Source organism: Arachis stenosperma, chromosome 9 (genome assembly GCF_014773155.1).
Source record: "Arachis stenosperma cultivar V10309 chromosome 9, arast.V10309.gnm1.PFL2, whole genome shotgun sequence".
Lineage (NCBI taxonomy): Eukaryota > Viridiplantae > Streptophyta > Magnoliopsida > Fabales > Fabaceae > Arachis > Arachis stenosperma.
Genome location: NC_080385.1, coordinates 79,720,258 through 79,742,713, shown reverse-complemented (window position 1 = coordinate 79,742,713; position 22,456 = coordinate 79,720,258).

The window sequence follows — 22,456 nt, the reverse complement described above, 5'->3', positions numbered from 1 at the left end:
GCCAATAACGCCCCTCAATGGGCCAGAATGGTTGCCAACTTGCTCTGCTTCCCCTATTCCTCACAAAGGCCAGCAACTTCTTCAATTGAACCAAGAATTCAACAATGAGATAGCCCACATTTCTAGCCCAAATTGAAGATCTCTGAAGAAGTTTTGGGAGTAGTATAAATAGAAGAGATTGGTGTACTTGTAAAGGACTTTTTGACACTTAGCATTATACACTTTTAGCACTTTATTTTGGGAACTCAATAGCACTTCCGGGAGGATACCCGGAGAGCTATCTTTGGCTTTCTTTTGGAACTTTTCTTTTAGAGTTTTAAGCTTTAAGCATTTCCTTATTCTTCTTCTTCTTCTTTTCTTTCCATTTTAGTTTAATTTGTGTTGATGGCAATTATGGTTGAAATTGGAGCTATGATTCACTAAACCCCATTCATTAGGGGGAAGAGCTCTGCTTGTTTGAATGTATTGATGAACTCCTCTTTTCCTCCTCAATTCAAGTGGTTAATCCAAAGAGGAAACTCTTGTTCTTCAAAGATTCTACCACCATCGAGAGAGGGGTTAATCTATGTGAATTGTGTGGTGAATTTTGAGGAATGAGCCACATAATTCGGTTTAGAGTTCATCCTTTCATGATTCCCTTAATCAATACACCTTGGTTGGTATGTGAGATGTAACTATCCTTGGTTGAGATTATGGGAGTTGTGTGGCTGGAATAGAATTGAGCTTCATCTCTTCTCATGAACAATTAGATCACGAGAGTGGCAATTGGTTATGTTGAGAGAAATTGAATCACCAAGAGATTGGGATTCAATTACCCACTTGCCATGGATCTATACTCATGATTGAGAAGGACTTGACTAACATCAATTCATGAAAACTTGCATCTCTGATTCCTAATGATCTCTCCATCAATTACTCTCATCTCTTTTGTTCTTTAGTTGTTTGAATACCCATAACCCAATTCCCTTCTACATTCTTGCAATTTATTATTCTTGTCATTTACATTCTGTTTCTAAGTTTCTAAGTTATACTAAGCAGACAAACAGGGGTACAATATCACTTTCAATCATAGTAGTTTGAATACAAGACAATCACTCAACAATACAACCTTTTGGAGTTTACTTGCTTTACTCCTTATCATCATCATTGTTGGTCTTTATATCCCTCTTTGTCTCTTTGGTTGATGATGCTTGATCCTTTTCAAGATTGAAGTGATCGCCTACAATGAATTTTGAAAGTTGCTTGTCCCCAAGCACTTGAGAGATGGTTAGCATGCATGTATGCTTGTGATCTTCTAGACATAAGTTGGTGTGGGGACACCAAACTTAGTTCCTTGCTTACTTTTATATGCAGTGGAATGAATACATGTAAGAAACATCAAGTGCTTCTATTAAGGAAATAAAATCTAAATTAAAAGTAGCAACTGTTAAGTAGTTTTTCTGATTGTTTGGAGCTAGTGACTAATCATGCAAAGGGTTAAAATGTGTCTTTAATGAAACTTTTTGGTGGAACACCAAACTTAGCACCTCACATTCACCTTTGAATTCTGTTGGTGTGTAACACCAAACTTAGCTCCTTGCAATGCAGATAAATATACTTAACTCTTTTATTGAATTAACTAAGAAAAGAAAACTACCTTTGGTTGGGTTGCCTCCCAACAAGCGCTTTTTTTATCGTCATTAGCTTGACGGTTGTCCCTCTTTAGGGCGGATAATGATCATAGTGCCTTAATCCTTCCCCTCTCACCGTGAGCTTCCTTCCAGTATCATTCTTGATGATTTCCACATGTTCAGGTGAGAGGATTTTGTTCACTGTGTAGTATCCAGAAAAGTGTGGAAATGTCTCTATTGGTTGGTAAGTTAGCATCACTTTATCCCCTGGTGAGAAGTCTTCAGTGGAGATTTTCTTGTTTCTCCATCCTCTTGGCATTTTCTTCTTGGGACTCTCTTCTTTTCCAGGAGATAGTTCAGGTTTTGGGATCTCAATTTTTGGACGGTCCTTGCTATGAATCTTAAATGCTGACTTTGATTGCAGGTTCTCCTCTATTCTTTGAGCTTGTTGCAGCACCTCCACCTCTTCATTTTCTTTCCTGCATGAGCTTGGAAGTGCCCCATCAGGTGCCTCTTTCAAGTTTGGATCTATGGAATCAATCTTCATACACTCTTCCTCTTGGGTGGAGTCTTACAAATTCTTGAAGACATGGAACACTATATGCTCATCATGCACCCTTAGCATTAATTCTCCTTTTTCGACATCTATCAATGCCCTGGCAGTAGCTAAAAAGGGCCTCCCTAGAATAATGGGAGTGTTGTCATCTTCCTCTATGTCTAGGATGACAAAGTCAACCGGGAGGAAAAATTTGTCCACCTTTACTAATACATTCTCTACAATCCCGAGTGCTTGCTGAATAGATTTATCCGCCATTTGAAGGGCTATCTTTGTAGGTTTCAATTCATGAATCTGAAGCTTCCTCATCAAAGATAGAGGCATCAGATTTATGCTTGCACCAAGATCACAAAATGCTCTCTCAATCATCATGTTGCCTATTGTGCAGGGGATGTGAAAGCTCCCTGGGTCTTTCATCTTCTTTGGCAACTTTTTCTGGATGATGGCACTACACTCCCTGGTCATCACAACCGTTTGTCCCTCTTTCAAGGATCTTTTCTTTGTCAACAATTCCTTCATGAACTTAGCATATAGGGGCATCTGTTCAAGTGCTTCAATGAAGGGGATGTTGATGTGTAGTGTCTTGAATATTTCCAAGAATTTGGAATATTGCTTCTCTTTGTTCTCTTCTTTAAACCTTTGAGGGTATGGGAGCATTGGTTGATATGCTTTCACTGCCTCCTTCTTAGCTAATTTATCACTTTGTGTATAGGTTTCTTGCTCCTGCTTTTGTTCCTTCACCTCTTCTTCTAAGCCTTCTTTGATGTGCTCTTCCTGAGTAATGGCTTCTGTCTCCACTTTCTTCCCATTTCTCAAGGTGATTGCTTTACACTCCTCCCATTTTATGGCTTTTTCTGTGTCTCTTGGGTTGGGTATCGTATCACTTGGAAGAACATTGGTTGGCCGTTCAGCTTGTTTGGCTAATTGTCCCACTTGTCTCTCAATATTCTTCATGGTGACCTCATGTTCCTTTTGTCCCTTGGCTAAGGCTTGAGTGGTTTGAGCAAGTGCTTGCAAGGTTGCTTCAAGACTTGCAATTCTGGTCTCATGATGGTCAATTGGGGATATGATGGGGGTTGATTGTTGTTGAAAGTTGTTGGGTGGATTAGTGTGGTAATTCTGTGCGTTGGATGTTGGTGCAGGAAAGTTGTTTTGGTGAGTTTGTGAGTTATTATGAGGTGGTTGATATGTGTTTTGTGTTTTTCTATATTGGTTAGTGTTGGTGGCATGGTGATTTTGGTTGTTTGTGTTACGGGTGTGGTTGTGGTTGTTGTTCTTTTGCCAATGGTTTTCACCCCACCTTAGATTGGGATAATTTTTCCAAGAGGGGTTGTATGTATCACCATGAAATTCATCCTGAGACTTTGAAGTATTTTGCATGTATTGAACTTGTTCTTGTGGCTGTTCAACAGTGGTCCCTTCACCTTGGCTCCATTCAAGTGATGGTTGATTTGTTGTGTTCACTAATGCTAGCTGGAAACCATCCATTCTCTTTGTTATCATCTCCATTTGTTGTTGGATTTGTTGGTGCATTAACTTATTTTGTGCCAAGATAGCATCAACACCTTCAAGCTCCATTACGCCTTTCTTTGGGGCCGGATTATGTTGCCTCTCTGATGAGTAATAATACTGATTGTTTGCCACAATCTCAATGAGGTCTTGAGCCTCCTCAGCAGTTTTCATCATGTTGAGTGATCCCCCTGATGAGTAGTCTAGTCCCTTCCTTGCTTCTAAGCTTAAGCCTTCATAGAAGTTTTGGAGTTTGACCCAATCACTAAACATATCAGGTGGACATCTTCTCATTAGTGCCTTATATCTTTCCCAGGCTTCATACAATGACTCCCCTTCCATTTGCCTGAAAGTTTGAACCTCTGTCTTCAACTTGATGATTCTTTGAGGTGGGTAGAACTTTGCTAGAAATCTGCCCATCAAGTCATTCCAATTGTCGAGGCTTTCCTTGGGGAATGACTCTAGCCATTGAGTGGCCTTGTCCCTCAAAGAGAATGGGAATAGCAACAGTTTGTAGACATCTGGGTGCACTCCATTTGTCTTCACTGTATTGCATATCCTCAGAAAAATAGACAAATGTTGATTTGGGTCTTCAAGAGGTCCCCCTCCATAGGAGCAGTTGTTTTGTACTAAAGTGATGAGTTGGGATTTGACTAACATCAATTCATGAAAACTAGCATCTCTGATCCCTAATGATTCTCTCTATCATTAATTCTCATTTCTTTTGCTCTTAGTGCTTGAATACCCATTGCCCAATTCCCTTCTACACTCTTGCAATTTATTATTCTTGTCATTTACATTCTGCTTCTTTATTTCTTGCTATTTACTCTTTTGCTCTTTAGAATTCAGCACTCTATTTTCATGCAATTTACTTTTGATGTCATTTAAGTTTCTTGCAATTTAAGTTTCCGTTATTTACTTTCACTTTATGTCTCTCTTCTAGTTCTTTACATTCTTTGCCATTTAAATTCTTGCAATTATGTCCAAAAATCAAAATGCTCATGAAATCAAAACTACATTTGCTTGACTAAATCTACCATTTAACTAAAGTTGCTTAATCTACCAATCTCCGTGGGATCGACCTCACTCTTTGTGAGTTTTATTACTTGATACGACCCGGTATACTTGCCGGTTGTATGTGAAATCTTAATTTTTACGTATCACCCATGCATGGTTAACTGTACCATTGGAGGTGTGATATTTTCTGACTGCATGTGTGATTTAGGAGCATGTGTTAGTATAATGCCTTTCTCTATATATGATGTTTTGAGGCTCCCTCCCTTAAAAAGGTCGGCAGCTCGTTTTGTGTTAGCAAATAAAATCATTATTACAGTGGCTAGAGTTGCTGAAGATGTATTAGTGGGTATTAAAGGGCTCACATTCGGAGATGCCCCAAAATGAGTTAGAGAAGCCATCATCAATCCTACTCGGAAGACCTTTCTTGAAGACCTCGAAGTTCAAATTAGATGCTTTTGCAGGAACATACTCTTTTAAAATAGATGACCGAGTAGTAAGCTTCAATCTGAATGGAGTTATGAAGCACCCCCCAGAAGATCATTCTATCCTCCAGTGTGACATCATAGATGAAACCGTAGCTAAAGTTCACCAGGAGGAGTTCGAAGAGAAGTACATCATAGGACAAGGTCCGAGTGTGGGGACACTTTCTGAGGACAATGAAAGTACTCTACCACTACCACCAGCTCCAGACAATCCAGAGCCTGACCATGAGCAGAAGTTAGAATTGAAACCCCTCCCTCCACACCTTAAATATGCTTACCTCGAGGATAAGCAGAAGTTTCCAGATATCATTGCACGGGACCTTACTTCCCAACAAGAAGAACAACTGCTATGTGTATTGAGGACGCATAAGAAAGTAATTGGATAGAGCTTGGCGGATATCGTAGGCATCAACCCTCAAGTTTGTGAACATAGAATATTCTAAGAAGAGGAAGCAAAGCCTGTCCATCAACCTCAGAGAAGATTGAATCCCACCATCTTAGAAGTTATCTAGAAGGAAGTGACCAGACTACTAGAGGCAGATATCATCTACCCCATCTCAGACAGTGAATGGGTGAGCCCAGTACAAGTGGTGCCCAAGAAGTCTGGAGTCACTACAGTGAAGAATGAGCATGGAGAACTCATAGCAACCAGAGTACAGAACGCCTGGAGGGTCTGCATTGATTACAGGTGTCTCAACCAAGCCACTCGTAAGGATCACTACCCTCTTCCATTCATTGATCAAATGCTGGATCGCCTGTCAGGTAAATCACATTATTGCTTTTTAGATGGTTACACAAGCTATTTCCAGATTCATATAGCCCCTGAAGATCAGGAAAAGACTACTTTTACATGTCCTTTTGGGACTTATACCTATAAGAGAATGCCCTTTGGCTTGTGAAATGCACTAGCTACTTTCCAAAGGTGCATGATGAGTCTTTTCTCTGACCTTCTTGAGGACTGTATGGAGGTTTTTAAGGATGATTTTAGCATTTATGGTGATTCCTTTAGCCTTTGCTTGGATAGTTTATCTAGAGTACTAGATAGATGTGTCAGTACAAACCTTGTATTGAATTTTGAAAAATGTCACTTTATGGTAAGACAAGGGATTGTACTAGGACATGTTGTGTCTAATACTGGCATTTCTGTAGATCCAGCAAAGGTGGATGTTATTTCTAGTTTGCCTTACCCCTCCTCTGTGAGGGAAGTCCGTTCGTTCCTTGGCCATGCAGGTTTTTACTGAAGATTCATTAAGGACTTTAGTAAGGTAGCACTTCCCCTATCCAGGTTACTGCAGAAAGATATCGAGTTCGAGTTCAATGAGGATTACAAACAAGCGTTTGATAAGTTAAAGACCGCCCTGACTCAAGCTCCAATTGTGAGAGAACCTGACTGAAGCCAGCCATTCAAAATCATGTGCGATGCTTCCAACCATGCAGTAGGAGCAACGCTGGCTCAACGTGAAGGTAAGGATCCTTTTGTCATTGCTTATGCGTCTAAGACTTTAGACACTGCTCAATCTAACTACACTACTACTGAGAAAGAGCTTCTTGCTATTATTTTTGCTCTGAATAAATTTCGAGCCTATTTACTTGGTACTAAAGTAGTAGTGTATTCAGACCACGCAGCTCTAAAGTATTTATTAGCTAAAAAGGAATCCAAACCAAGGCTTATACGTTGGATACTGCTACTACAAGAATTTGATTTAGAAATAAAGGATAGGAGTGGTAACCAGAATCTAGTGGCAGATCACTTGAGTTGCCTTGAGCACATTAAAGATGATTCCACTCCTATAGCTGATAATTTCCCATTTGATAACCTACAAGTAGTATCTGAGGTAGTCCCTTGGTATGCACCTGTCCCTAATTATCTAGTTAGCCGCACCTTTCCTCCAAACTTTACTAAGCACCAAAGAGACAATCTGAAAAGTGAGTCTAAATATTATATATGGGATGACTCATATTTATGGAGATGTGGTGCTGAACAGGTAATTAGAAGGTGTGTGCCTCAATCAAAATTCCAGTCCATTTTAGAGGTCTGTCACTCATCTGGGAGTGGAGGACATTTTGGCTCTCAAAGAACAGCTAGAAAAATCTTAGACTGTGGATTCTGGTGGCTTACTCTTTTTAAAGACGCTGCTGAATTTTGTAAATCTTGTTCTCCATGCCAAAGGTTTGGTAATATATCCCAAAGGGATGAAATGCCTCAACAAATTATGCTTTTCTGTGAAATTTTTTATGTTTGGGGCATTGACTTCATGGGTCCATTTCCAAATTCTAATGGCCACCTTTATATACTATTAGCTGTAGACTATGTTTCTAAATGGGTGAAAGCAATTCCTACCCGTACTGATGATGCTAACACCGTTGTTTTCTTTGTTAGAAACCACATTATTTGTCGCTTTGGATCACCACGAACAATCGTGAGCGATCAAGGCACTCATTTTTGTAACAGGAGACTAACAGGATTACTGAAGAAGCATGGAATCATTCATAAAGTAGCAACAGCCTACCATCCTCAGACTAATGGGCAAGCCGAGGTGTCTAATAGAGAGATAAAATGTATATTGCAGAAGATAGTCAAACCTCATATAAGAGACTGGAGCACCAGGCTACAAGATGCACTCTGGGCATATAGAACAGCATACAAGACACCCATTGGGATGAGTCCTTTTCACCTAGTTTATGGAAAAGCCTGTCATCTTCCAGTTGAAGTAGAACACAAAGCTTTTTAGGCAGTAAAGGAGTGCAACATGGGATTTGAGAAAGCCGGAGCTGAAAGGAAGTTGCAACTACAAGAATTGGAAAGCCTTCGCCTTGAAGCTTATGAGAACTCAAGGCTGTACAAGGAAAAGATAAAGGCTGTACATGATCAGCACATAAAGAGGAAAGGGTTCCAACCTGGGGATTTAGTCCTCCTTTACAACCCCAGACTGAGGCTCATGCCAGGCAAGCTAAGATCAAGGTGGGAAGGTCCATATAGAGTCGAGAAGGCTGAGCCGTACGGAGTTTTTCACCTAAGTCACCCTTCAAACTCTGCACTCTTCAAGGTTAATGGACATCGTTTGAAGCTCTACCATGGTGAGAAGGTGACGAAAAATAAGGAGTTAGATATCGTCCTCTTGGAGGATCCACTCACAGCAGAAAATTGAGCTAATGGAGCGTCCAACTTAAGGACGTTAAAGTAAAGTGCTAAGTGGGAGACAACCCACCATGGTATGATCGTTCCTCTCTTTACTCTTAGTTTTCTTTTTCAATACCTCTTCTCATTATTAACATATTTAGTTTGCATCTGCATTTGCATAAAAAAAAGAGAAGAAGAAATCGCACGTGACGCGCCAGCGTCGCTGACGCTTCGGCGTCGCATGTGCATTGGAATGAAGGAAAATGGGACAGAGAGTTGCGCATAAATGTGGCTAGAGGCGTGTCTTTGGCACAATTTGATCCACGCGACCGCGTGAATGACGCAATCGCGTCAATTGTAAATTGGCCTCCCCACGCGTCCGCGTTGACCACGCAAACGCGTGGCTCTGCAATTCGACGTAAAAAGGGTGAATGGCCAAAAGTTGAGCTAGACTTGGGCTACTTTTGTGCTAGTCTCACAAGCCCTACCACGTGACCGCGTGCCCCACGTGACCGCGTGCCCCACGCGTCCGTGCCATTTTCTCCTTCTGGCAATCCACGCGACCGCATCCCCTACGCGATCGCGTCACCCTAAAAATTTCGCAAAACATAAATTAAACAGAGAGTTGTGCGAGCGCGATGCTGCCCTCGCGCCACTAGCGCAAATCATGTCATGCGTCTGCGTGTCCGACGCGTCCGCGTCATATCCTTCACGGGCTCTCCGCGTGACCGCGTGCCCCACGCGTCCGCGTCGGTCGCGCCGCCCAACTCATTCAAATCTGCGAGATTGTTTTATCTTTTCTTCCCCCTCAATCTTATTTCTTTTCCCCCTTCCTTCTCTCTCCCTTCTTCCTCCTTACCCCTTTCTTTCCCTCTTCTACCCCCTCTTTCCTATCACCATTATCAAGGTTTTTCTTCTCTTTTCTCCCTCCTACTTTTTTATTCTTCTTTTTATTTTCATGTTTTCTTTTTCTTTCTCTTCTACTTTCTCTATCTATGTTTTCTTTTTCTTTCTTTTTCCTTCTATTGGTGTTGGAATTTTATTCGAATCATTATTTTTATATGTTGCTTATGGATTGTTTGGGACTTGTTTAACAATTATATATTATTTTTATAGGGTTACTTGCATGTTCAAAATTAATTTTTCCATACCTTATTTAACATGCATGCTACGTGTTTGTGAAAACGCCCATATGGCATTTTGCACTATTTTTAGATTTCTTTCAATCCACTACTCAAAATGCTTGCTTTTCACAAAACCCTTTTTGTCTTTTATTACTTCAATATAATTGTTAATACAAACAGATTTTTAGTTTGACATACTTGGTAATCTAACTTGGACATTGAATGCTTGATCTATGCTACTCATGCCCTTTGCCAGCATGCCAATAAACACCTTGCATTTAATTGTCATCCCATGCACTTGCTATATTTCCATTATTGATTTGTCACATGTAGTCATGACCATGTGTTCACATCATTATCCATTCCTGTGCATTGATTACCACCTTTTCCATTCTTTTCCTTGCTATAACCCTTGAAATATTCATGTTTCTCCGTTTTTCCTTTCAGGATGGCCACCAAGAAAGGCAAGGAGAAAGCTACCCCCAAATCCACAGCAAGGAAAGGAACTAAAAGAGCATTAGTGGCAGAGCCATCTTCAACTGCAGTTCATCCCTCAACAAAAAGAATTAAAAGGATTATAAAGGTCGATGAAAAGGAGAAAGCATTCCCAGCAAAGGACACTGCACGATTTCCTAATCGTTACTGTGAGCAGATGTTCCCCATTTTGGTAGCTCAGAATTACAACAATGAATACCTTTTTATCCTTCCACCTCGTATTGCCAACTTTGTTGAGCCACAAATTGTACAAAGACATTGGGGATTCCTACAGAGACAGCCACGACAGGTTAACCTTTCTTGGGTAGTTGAGTTCTACTCCAATTTCTACCTGCCAACCCTGCAGTCTGTTTATGTCCGTCAGAAGCAAGTCCCCATTACAGAATAGGCCATTCAGCGAGCCCTAGATCTCCCCCCTGCTCTAGAAGGATTAGACGCATTTCAAGAAGCCACACTCAAGCGCCAGGCGTACAAATTTGACTGGGACACTGTTCTCAAAGTTATCGCACAACCTGGCAGCAAATGGATCTTCGGATACCATCGTTCCCGTCCTAAGGGAATCTCGGCTTCCGCACTCACCTTAGAGGCTCACGTATGGGCACAGATTATGTCCCATTACGTCATCCCGAGCACTCATGAGTCCTCCTTCACAGCAGACATGGTCGTTCTACTATGGTGTATTCTCACAGACCAGCCTCTCAATCTACCAAGACACATCCGGAATGCTATGGGACACGTGCAAATCATGGGCAACCTACCTTTCCCCGCCTTTGTCTCTGATCTTATCTCAGCAGCCGAAGTCTCCTACAGAGCTGGGGATACCAAAGCCATACTTCCACGGAATGATCAGTACGTCCCTAACGGGAGATATCTCAGGCCACCACTTGCCACTACCAGCCAGTCCACAGAAGATGCTGCAGTTCCTCCACCATCTATTAGTCAGCTGCTGCATCAAATATTGAAGAGGTTGGACCAACATGACCAGAAAGCAAAGCTCCGAGAGCGCCGTAACCACCGCCGATTCAAATACCTCAAGGAGTTATTCAAAGGCAACCACAGACCTGACGAAGACCCAGGCACTCCGGACTCCACTTCTTTCACCAGAACAGGGAGCCATGACGGTCCCGACTGTGGAGATACTGCCACCAGCCCACCCTTGTTCCTGATGGATGGCACCGAGGACGGTGCAAAGCCTTAAGTGTGGGGAGGTCGGTCAGTACCTGACTTCCGGAGGTAATTCTTTTCCCCTAACACCAATTTCTTTCTCTTTAGTATAGGATAGATTGCATATTAGTAGGTTAATTGCATGCATGTTCTACCTGATTGAAAATACAATAAGTTTCTCTTAAGACCATATATTTTTTGAAAATTTCACTAATTTAAATCAAAATATTTATGTTAAATTTGTTTGAAGTTGAAATTTGGAATAGGATTTTTGAGCTAAAAGAACACACAACCTGTGAAACTTTGAGCCTAAATACATGGTTACACTATTTAACCATAAATATTTTTATTTCTTGTGTGTTTACTTCTCTATGATTGTAATCTGAATTTTGTTTTATCCTATATGTCCAATGTTAATGTGTTATGTGCATGCATATGATTGAGGCTATTGTTTGTTTAGCTCACATATCCCAAATAAGCCAACCCCTTTTTAATTACCTTTGTTAACCACTTTGAGCTGTTTTTAATCCCATTTGTTCTATATTTTACCACATTACTAGCCTTAAGCAGAAAACAATTGAAAATTCCAATTGAATCTTTGGTTAGCTTAAGATAGAATTTGTGTGTTAACTGAGTATGGGAAAATTGTGGGAATAAAGGGTAATAGAAAATATGTCATGATAGAATAAAGGGAATTTGGGTACCTATTCATGTAAAACCATAAAAGGAATTACAAATCTATGTGCATTGATAAGCTATATAAAAAAAATTTCTTTATTTTAGTAAATAAGGGGACAAAATTACCCCAATAATAAGTCAGAGTTTAAATAATCAATGCACATATGATAAAATTAAAATAAAGGTTGAGACATGAATATAGAATGTGAAAAGGAGATTTTGGGTAGCTAAGATGAATGTTGCAATTATATAGAATATGTGTATGTTAGGTGAGAGCTTAGGTTAATTAAAGATTCAATATACAAGCTCACTTAGCCATATGTGTATCCCCACCTTTGCCTTAGCCCCATTACAACCATTGAAAGAACTCATGATGTTTGCATTGGCATTTTAAAATTGTTGATTGATTAGGTGAAAAACAAAATTTTTTAAAGCATGATTAGAGAAGAATAGAGTGATTACCCCATATACTAGAGTTGATTAGAGTGCACACGCACCAATAGTAAGGGTTCAATGCTCAGTCCTGTACTCCCTGCTTTTATCTGCTTTTACGATATGAATTGAATTAGTGAAATCTGCCCCATGTTTTGTCTTAGAAGAACTTATCTATTTTTAACCATGTAGACAAACTTATATAGTTGCATTCATATGTATATAGGTTGCATTATATTACATGAGTCTTACATGTTCCTATTCATTCATATTTATCTCCTTCAACTTAGCATGAGGACATGCTAATGTTTGCGTGTGGGGAGGTTGATAAACCACTATTTTGTGATTCATATTGTGTTTAATTGTGTGGTTTTATCAGGTCTTCATCCACTTATTCATATGATTTGCGTGCATTTATAATTCCTTCCTAGAAATATTCTATGATTGAAAACTTGTTTCCGAAGGACCTTTTAGTTGTATATTTTTATCTTCCTTCGTACCATTCGATGCCGTGATCTGTGTGTTTAGTGTTTCAGGCTTCATAGGGCAGGAATGGCGTAAGGAATGAAGAGGAAGCATGCAAAAATGGAAGGAACACAAAGAATTGAGGAGATGACCAGCGAGAAGTCACGCGGTCACATGACTGACGCGACCGTGCGAAACGGAAGAGATCACAGTGACACGCTCACGTGCCTGACGCAACCGCGCGGATTGGAAGCTACCGAATGACGTGAATGCGTGGACGACGCGCACACATGGTACGAGAAACGCTGAGTGACGCAAACGCGTGGACGACGCGACCACGTGACGTGCGCGATCTGCAGAATTTCAGAAGTCGCTGTCAAAGTTTTTGAGCTGCATTTCAACCCAGTTTTCAGCCCATAAACACAGATTAGAACTAGGGAACATGTAGAGACAAGAGAACATTCATTGTAGCAAGGGAAAATAAAAACAAAAACTAGTAACAAATAAAGAGAAAAAACTCCTATAACTACCAAAAACTAACAAAGAAGCAAAAAGGGCAAACATATTCACAATATTCACATATATATACAATAACCAATAACAAGGCACACAATTGCAATTCCCTGGCAACGGCGCCATTTTGATGAACGAAAATAGTCTATCGATAAAGAATTTCACAATTGAAATCTCGTTGCAAGTATAGTTCTAAACCAACAAATAATTCCTCAATCAAAAAGTTTGGTTGTCACAAGTACAAACCCTAATAAAAATAAACCGAAGTATTTAAACCTTGGGTCGTCTCTCAAGGAATTGCAGGGTAGTGTTCTTGTTATTGGCTATGGGAAATATATTTTTGGGGTTTTGAATAAGGGACAAGAAATGTAAATGGCAAAAGAAATAAAATAACAACTAAGAAAGCTTTTGGCAAGGAATGAGAATTAGAAGTCCTATCCTCATTATCATCATCAATTGTGATGAGAATTGTCCATTGCTCCAATTAGTTAACCTCTAACTATGAAGGAAAGTCAAGCGGGTATAATCAACTTGAGTCCACAAGTCTTAGTCAAATCATAGTGAAAGACTAGCTTTAGTGGCATTCAAGTCAACTAGCAACTTCCAACTATCAATCAACAAGAGAGTTTGACAATTCAAGAGTCACTAATTACTCAACACAAGCCAAGAGGAGAAAAATCTAACTCATAACTAAAAGATACAATTCATCAAACACATAGAAGGCAATAAAGGTAAACATCATAAATTGCAAGAATTAAAAGAAGCTATAACTACAAAGGCAAGAAATCAACAATAGGAAACCAAAGCTAATGTAAAAGACATGGAAATCATAAATTGCATTGGAAGGAAATGGAGATCCACATAAGAGTTCATAAGCTAGAATTAACAAAATAAAGGAAACAACAAGAGAATTAAATTGCTAGAACAAATAAAAGAAAAATTAAAGCAAGGAAAGAAGTAGATCTAGATCTAAAAGGAAAATAAAACTAAGAACCATAATCTAGAGAGAGGAGAGAGCCTCTCTCTTTAGAATTTTACATCTCTCTCTAAAACTAAAGTGTCTGAATTGTTCCCCCTTCAATCCCCTTGAATTCTGCATGTAATAGGCTCAGAAAACAAGTTGGATTTGGGCCTGGGCAGCTCAGAAATTGCCCCCAGCGTTTTCACTTTAATGAGGTCACGTGCGAGCATCGACGCGTACCCGTGAGTCACGCGTACGTGTCGCTTGACAACTTTCCATCCACCCGTACGCGTTGCCATGCGACTTCGTATCCACGCGTGCGCGTCTGTTGCGCGTACGCGTCGGTGAGTGCATCCCAAATCCTTGATTTTTCATGCTTTCTCCACTTTGCATGCTTTTCTCTTCATTCCTTTGATCCACTCCTCACCTTTTCAACCTGAATTCACTTAACAAACACATCAAGGCATCTAGTGGAATCAAAGGTGAATTAAAATTAGCAATTAAGGGCCTAAAAAGCATGTTTTCACTCTTAAGCACAAATTTGGAGAAAATCATGAAACCATGCTATTTCATTGAATAAATGTGGGAAAAGGTGATAAAATTCCCTCAAATCAACACAAGATAAACCCTAATAATGGGGTTTATCATGTGGGTAGTCTGTTCGCATTTTTGATTCAGGTTTCCAAGTGTGCTCCTCAATATCAGCCTGACTCTAGACAACCTCGACAAACGCAACTTCCTTTCCACGCAACCGTTTAATATTGGTGTCGTCAATTCTGACCGGAGTCACTTGGAGTGTCAAATCTTCTTTTAACTGGACGGATTCAGGTTTTAACACATGGTTAGCATCAGGAGTGTACTTTCGAAGTTGGGACACATGAAATACGTCGTGCAGGTTCGAAAGATGCGGTGGTAGGGCTATCTGATACGCTACCGGTCCAATCCTTTCAAGAATCTGAAACAGACCGATGTATTGAGGATTTAGCTTCTTTGTTTTAATCACTTTACCTACTCCTGTTGTTGGAGTAACCTTAAGGAAAACATGATCTCCTTCCTCAAATTCCAAGGGTTTCCACTTCTGATCAGCATAACTCTTCTGACGGCTTTGAGCAGTGAGCAACCTGTTTCGGATTTTCCTAACCCATTCAGTAGTTTCAACTATCATTTTAGTCCTTAACAAGCCTTTCTCCCCAGCTTTATACCAGCATAGCAAAGATTGACACTTTCTCCCATACAGAGCCTCAAATAGAGTCATTTTGATGCTTACATGGTAGCTGTTGTTATACGCAAACTCCAACAGCTCACCGGCTGGTCCAAAATAAAAGCCCTCAACATATCCTCTAAGGTTTGGATCATCCTCTCAGACTAACCATCAGTTTAAGGATGGTAAGTTGTACTCAAGCTTAACCGGGTCCAAAAGCTCTCTGAAACGCCCCCTAGAACTTTGAAGTGAAACGGGGATATTGGTCCAAAATTATGGTGGTAGGAACACCGTGAAGTCTCACAATCTCTTTTATGTATAAACGTGCTAACTCTTCCAATGTACATTTCATCTAAATATGTAGAAAGTGAGCCGACTTTGTTAGCCGGTCCATAATCACCTAGACAACGTCAAATCCAGCTCGAGTCCTCGGCAATCCTGACACTAAGTCCATTGCGATGCTCTCCTATTTCCATTACGGAACTTCTAAGGGTTGCAAGTTCTCGGACGGTCTCTGGTGTTCAATCTTTACTTTTTGTCAAGTTAATCACTTTGAAACATGTGTTGCCACATCATTTTTCATATCAGGTGATGCGTGAGCATCTTGTACCCTTTTGCGTATCATTTTCTAGTTGTTTTTAGTTAGATTTTATTTAGTTTTACTTAATTTTGGTGCAAAAATCCTTTTTAGATGCTACTTTGAGTTGTTTTGGTGTTTTTATGATTTCAGGTGAAATTTAGACGAATTTGGCAGAGTTTTGCGCAAAAACAGAGGAAGAAAGTAGATGATGTCAACCATGACCTCCTTACATTTCAATGAGCATAACTTGAGTTACAGAGGTCCGATTGACGCGGTTTTAGTGGCTTTGGAAAGCCAACTTCCAGAGCTTTCCAATAATATATAATAGTTTATATGTTTCTTCTAGAATCACTGCCAAATCTGGCGCTAAATGCCAAGCCTGGTGTTTAGCGCCCAAGAGGGACAGAACTAGCGCTAGAACTTCCCCCTGCCGGCGTTTAACGCCAGAAACGGGTCAAAATCCCCAAAGGGAGCATCTTTAGTGGTATTTAGCTTTTAATTATTATGTTTTATCATATTTTAGTTATTTTTATTTACAAACAAAATCTTTTAGGCCTAGAATATATTATTCTATTTTATTTTTTAATCAAATTAGGTTAGTATAAAAGGGAAAATATCACTTAAGATTCGGATCTTCTTCCTTCGGCACTGTAAGAACCAGATTTTTCATGGATAAAATCATTTAAATGCCCAAATTAAATTCCAGAAAGTTAGGATGAGAATTTGGGGATTTAAATATGATTTTTGGACTCAGTGGGTCCTTCCGAGTCAGAAAATGTGTTTTCTGCAAAAAACCGTAGAAAACTGCGAACTAGCTATCAAACCGGTTGAACTAGTTCAAGTTTGCCCGGCGCTGCACGAGAAAAAGTGAAAAACAGTCCAAGACCTTGGAAAAACATTAGAAATGGAAAACCGGGTGTTAGTGTTAAAGGTTTGGCCCAAAGTTGGGCCGAACGGGCTAAAAACGCTAACGGGTTGGACCAGGCCCAAGTTGGGCCCAAGCCTAACATATATAAGGGTTCATTAATGAAGCCAAACACACACAACATACTTAAACACACACACCCCCAGCTGAGAAAAGAATGAGAAGAAACCCTATGAGCACTATTCATCATCTTCTTCCCAAGCTCATATCTTGAGCTACGGAGCTCTGATCGCCGCACCATTTGCAGCTATGCGTTCCTTGTGAAAAGCTCTACAAAACCCACCCAAGAAATGGGTAAGGCAAGCTCGAATCTCTCTCAGTTCTTCTCCTCAAAGTCTCGAGTTTTTAGGGTTTTGGCTAAGTGAGGTTTTGTGATTTTTGGGTGTTTAGGTACACTCTAGCCTTTGATTAATGTTGGTTTTGGCTTCCAAAACTTTTGGGTAAGGTAAGAGGCATTGAAACTCTTGTGAAATTTTAATTATAATGAGCCCTAGGTTGATTTATGATGATTTTTGTACATATAGCTTGTTTATGGTGAGTTTGGAGCTTGTTGATGCTTGTTGGAGAATCTTGGTGTCTTAGATTGTGCTTGAAAGCTTATCTTTGGCTCAATTTGGGGTTTGGTGCATATTGGTGATCGGTCAAGGTATGGTTTTTGTTTTCTCTATGTAGTATATAATATTCATGGACACTTAGGTTAGTGACCCATAGGATAGGTTTGGATTTGAATGATGGTATGTGATGATTTGTTGATGATTTGATGATTGTTGAGTTTGATTATAATGATTAATAAGGATATGATGAGGATGAATGATTTGTGAAGTTGAGAAGTGATTTGTGTTGATATATAAATATATGATATTGATGATGATGAATTGGTAATGTAGTTGGAAAATTGTTAATGAGGGTTGATATATGTGATATATGGATGTTGATGTTGTGGATGAGGAAAATTGAAGGAAAAATATGGTAATCTTGGTTTAGTATGGCATAGAGGGTTAATTTTGATGAAAAGTGGAGTTTGGATTGAGTTGGTTTGGTTTTGGTTGGGTTTTACAATGAAATTGTGGAAATTGTGATTTTGGGTAAAAGTTAGTTTTTGGTGAACTTTGTCTGATCATAACTTTTGCCTTGGTTCTCAAAATTGGTTGAAATTTGTTTAGAATTAAAGTTCATTGAAAACTCTTTAAACCAATATAAAGTTTGCAAGATTTAAAATTTTGTAGAGGAAGTTATGATTATTCAAAGTTGGTGTTTAAAATCTGAAATTCTGCAGAGTTGCAGAATTTCAGGATTTTTGATATGTGCGCACGCATAACGTTGTGTGAATGCACAATCCTGCAAAATTCCTATTCTGTGCAGGTGCACAGACCTGTGCGTACACACAAGCAGGAACAGGCTCTCTGCTTACAGCGTTAGCACAGCTTGTGCGCTCGTGATGAATGGATTTCCTATCGGTAAAGAAATATAAAAATATAATCGCGTTGTAAGTATAGCTTCTAAACCAACGAAAAATCCTTTCGTACAAACATTTGGTTGTCACAAGTAACAAACCCAATAAAATTTATAAACCGAAGTATTCAAACCTCAGGTCATCTTCTCAAGGAATTGCAGGGAAGTATGATTTATTATTGGTTATGGAAAACAGTATTTTTGGGTTTTAAAAAGGTTTTGAACAAGAGAAATAAATTGCAAGAATTAATAAATTGATAACTAATAAAACTCTTGGCAAGGTATGAAAACTGGAAGTCCTATCCTAGTTATCCTTATCAATGGTGATGAGAATTATATTTTTGCTCCCATTCAGTCAACCTCTAACTATGAAGGTAAGTCAAGTGGATAAATCAATTTAACACCTAAAGTCCTAGTCAACTCCTAAGGAAAGACTAGAGTTATAGGAATCTAAATCAATCAGCAAAGATATCAATTATCAATCACGATGAGTTTGACAACTCAAGAGTTACCAATTAATCAACCAAAGCCAAAAGGGAAAAATCTAAATTATTTATATAAATTAAGGAAAGCAATCATAATTCTGAAATACCTCAAATTATATTAAATATAAAATCAATCTAAACATAAAGAGTTCATAAACTAAATTGAGAAAATAAGTAAAAGGAACATTGAACTTGGAACTGAAAAGAAATTGTAAGTTGAAATAATAAGAAATCCTAAATCCTTTAAGAGGAATCCTAATCCTAAATCCTAAGACAGAGGAGAGAGTCTCTCTCTCTCTCTCTAAAACTACATCTAAATTATGAAAAGTGAATTATTATGAATGAGTCGTCTCCCCCTGAATGGATGCATTTCCTCACTTTATAGCCTCTAATATGTATTTTCTGGACTGAAAACTGGGTCAAAAACTGCCCAGAAATCACCCCCAGCAATTTCTGGTTCGTACAGGTCGCGGCAAAGTGACGCGGAGGCGTCATCCACGTGTTTGCGTGGATTGAAATTCGCAGATGCAACGCGTGCGCGTCATCTATGCGTTCGTGTCGCCTAACTTCGGATCAGTTATGGCAAATTATATATCGTTGCGAAGCCCCGAATGTTAGCTTTCCAACGCAACTAAAACCACGTCATTTGGACCTTTGTAGCTCAAGTTATGGTTGATTTAGTACCAATAGGTCAGGCTGGATAGCTTTAGCAGTTCCTTCAGTTTCTTGTATTCCTTCCAGTTTTGCATGCTTCCTTTCCATCATCTAAGCCATTCCTGCTCTGTAGTCTCTGAAAACACTTAACACACATATCAAGGCATCAAATGGTAATAAGAGATGATTAAAATACACAAATTAAAGACTCTAAGAAGCAAGTTTTCAATCATAGAACAGATTCTGGGAAGGAATTGTAAAACCATGCAATTAGTATGAATAAGTGTGCAAAGGCTTGATAAAAGCCACTTGATTGAGCACAAGATAAACCATGAAATAGTGGTTTATCAGTGCGCACATCAATGAAGAATTGCGACCTGTGCGGACGCACAGCCTTGTGCGCACGCACAAGTCGGGAAGGATCGTCTGTTGGGAGCGCTAGCACACCCTGTGCCTGTGAACAGACCTTACAAGTTTTTATACCTGTGCATACGCACACACCTGTGCATACGCAAACTTTCAAAATCTTCTTGGGCGTGCGCACGCACACCCCTATGCAGACGCACACGCCCTGTTTCACAAATTTAATTTTGTTTTCAACCACTTCACCTTCCTAACAAGGTCGTAAGCTTCTATATCACCATTTTAAGGGTTTTGGGCTTAAATTTTGAGCATGGGAATATGGGAAATAGGCTGAAGGTTTTAGTTAATGATTATTATGAAATTAGAGAACTGAAGTTTATGTTTTTGGTGTACTGAGGATGGGTTAGTATAGTGAGAATGAAGAATGTAAATGTTGATTTGATAGTGGTTGAGATGAGTCGAGGACTCTGCTTGAAATGATGGGTCCATGATATATTGAAAATGTTTTGAAAACCATTACACTACTTTTATTGAAACTATGAGACGCTGTGCGCCCAGGCAGGGGCAAAGGTTGGATCCCACCTGTTCGAAGTTGCGGCGGCGGCGTAAGGGTGGTGGTTCGTCCTGCTTGTATTGAGATGTGACGTCGGTGGCAATAGATCCCGCTCGCATCCCTTCGGATCTCTAGAGCGTACATGCGAAAAACCCTGGATAGTGATCCGAGCACTATATCTCGGGGGTTCCCACTGATGATTCCGAAAGGCAACATCTCCATGGAGATGTGTCGGGTTGGCAGTTGAACCGACAATATCATATCACAGCCAGTAGGACATGCATTCATCATGTGCATTTTCTATCTGTTTGTATGCTTTGCCGACTTGAGATTGGTGCTTATTTGTATAACATGTCTAATTCTACTTGAGTTACTTATTGCTTTATATGCTTCTACTTGTGCTTTACTTGCATTGCTATTAATTATGCTTTCTATTGGGATTGAGGAAGTTCGGAAGGCGGTGGCGATGGGATCGCATGGAGGATAGGCTGGTGAAGGCTGTGGGACAGTGGATTTATATAATCATGCTTATTTCTTTTAGAATGCTTTAAGTTTGAATCTTGTGATGGATACGGAGTCTAGGATTGCCTTTGGCGTCCCGGGGTCTTATATCCTACATCACTGGGCACTATTACCATACTAAGAACCTCTGGTTCTCATACCATATTTCTGTTGTTGTTTTCAGATATAGGTCGCAACCCACCACGGTGAGTTGTTTTATTGGTGACACGAGCAGAGGATCCAGATATCTTTGGTAGCCTTTTATTTATTTTGTATATGTCTCTCAACTTTTGTATTTTGTTTTGCCTAGAGGCATGTATAGAGAGAACAAAACTTGTATAAGCCACTTTTAAACTTTAGTTTCCTCTTATCTGTATATTTGGCTAGGTGGCTTAAACTCCGTGAGCCGTGGTTAGTTTCGTATGATAATACACTATTATACTATTATTTTGGTTTATATTACACCTGTTTCTTGTGCTTTAAGTTAGACGCTTCGTTAGTTCGTTTTTGCGCTTTTAAATCCTGTTTTTTGAACTATATCCTTTATCAGGCTTCTAGATAATATTATTCCTTCCATATATTATATGTGTGAGCTTAGAACTATCGTAATCCTTGATTAATCTTTACTTTACGACACGAGGTAAAGCTTAGGCTAATTGGGGTGTTATAGGCACATTTTCAGAACCTTAGTTTCTCTGTAAGTCATGAACACTAAACCTCCTAGTTAAGGTTAAGAGCTCTGTTCATTTTTATGGATTAGAACTATTATTTTTCTATTTTAATTAATGTTTTCATTCAATTCTAAGCGTTGTTTTCGTTCTTTATCCTATGAATTGGGTGGAACGACAGTATGACCCTTTTCTACTTGAGTTCTTGTGATTCTCGAGAGAATTATCTTACTTGAACTACAACTTGAAAACAAATTCCTCCAAAATCGCTAATTACATGAACTAATTAGGATATGTGACATAAAATCCTGTTAACTTTGGGTAATTAGGGTTTTTGTGGTGCTAAACTAGTTTTCTGAACTTAACCCTCTAATCGGAATTAAGTGACCATGAATGTGGCGGTTAATGAAGGTTCGAGGAGGCTAAATAACTAAGAGATTAGGGTTTAGACATTTAAAGTTTGTAATAGAATGAATCATAAATTGTTAAAATAGTTGGTAAGAAATTTTAATTCGAAAAGATAAACATCTCCAAAATATTAAATGTTTTCTCATATTGTTTTTACACCAAACCTGTTTATTTCTTTCTTTATTGCTTATTTATTGTTTATGCGTTTCAACCAACCAAACCCTTTTTACTTCGTGGGATCGACTCTCACTCACCTGAGGTCACTACAAGAAACAATGTAATTATCGACCACAAAAATCGACGGCCAAATTTTCCGTCGATAATTTTTGAGGGCTTGACATCGATAAAATGAAAAAGAAATTATTAAAAATAAAATATTAAAATTGACAACAATGCCGTCTATTATTTTAGCAATTTTCAACACCTTGATATTATCGTCACATTACCAACGATATAATGGGTGATAATTGTTTTCCTTTAAAATTGATGGATTAGCTGTCTATTTTAATAATTATAATATCGATGGTTTTTTCTGTCGA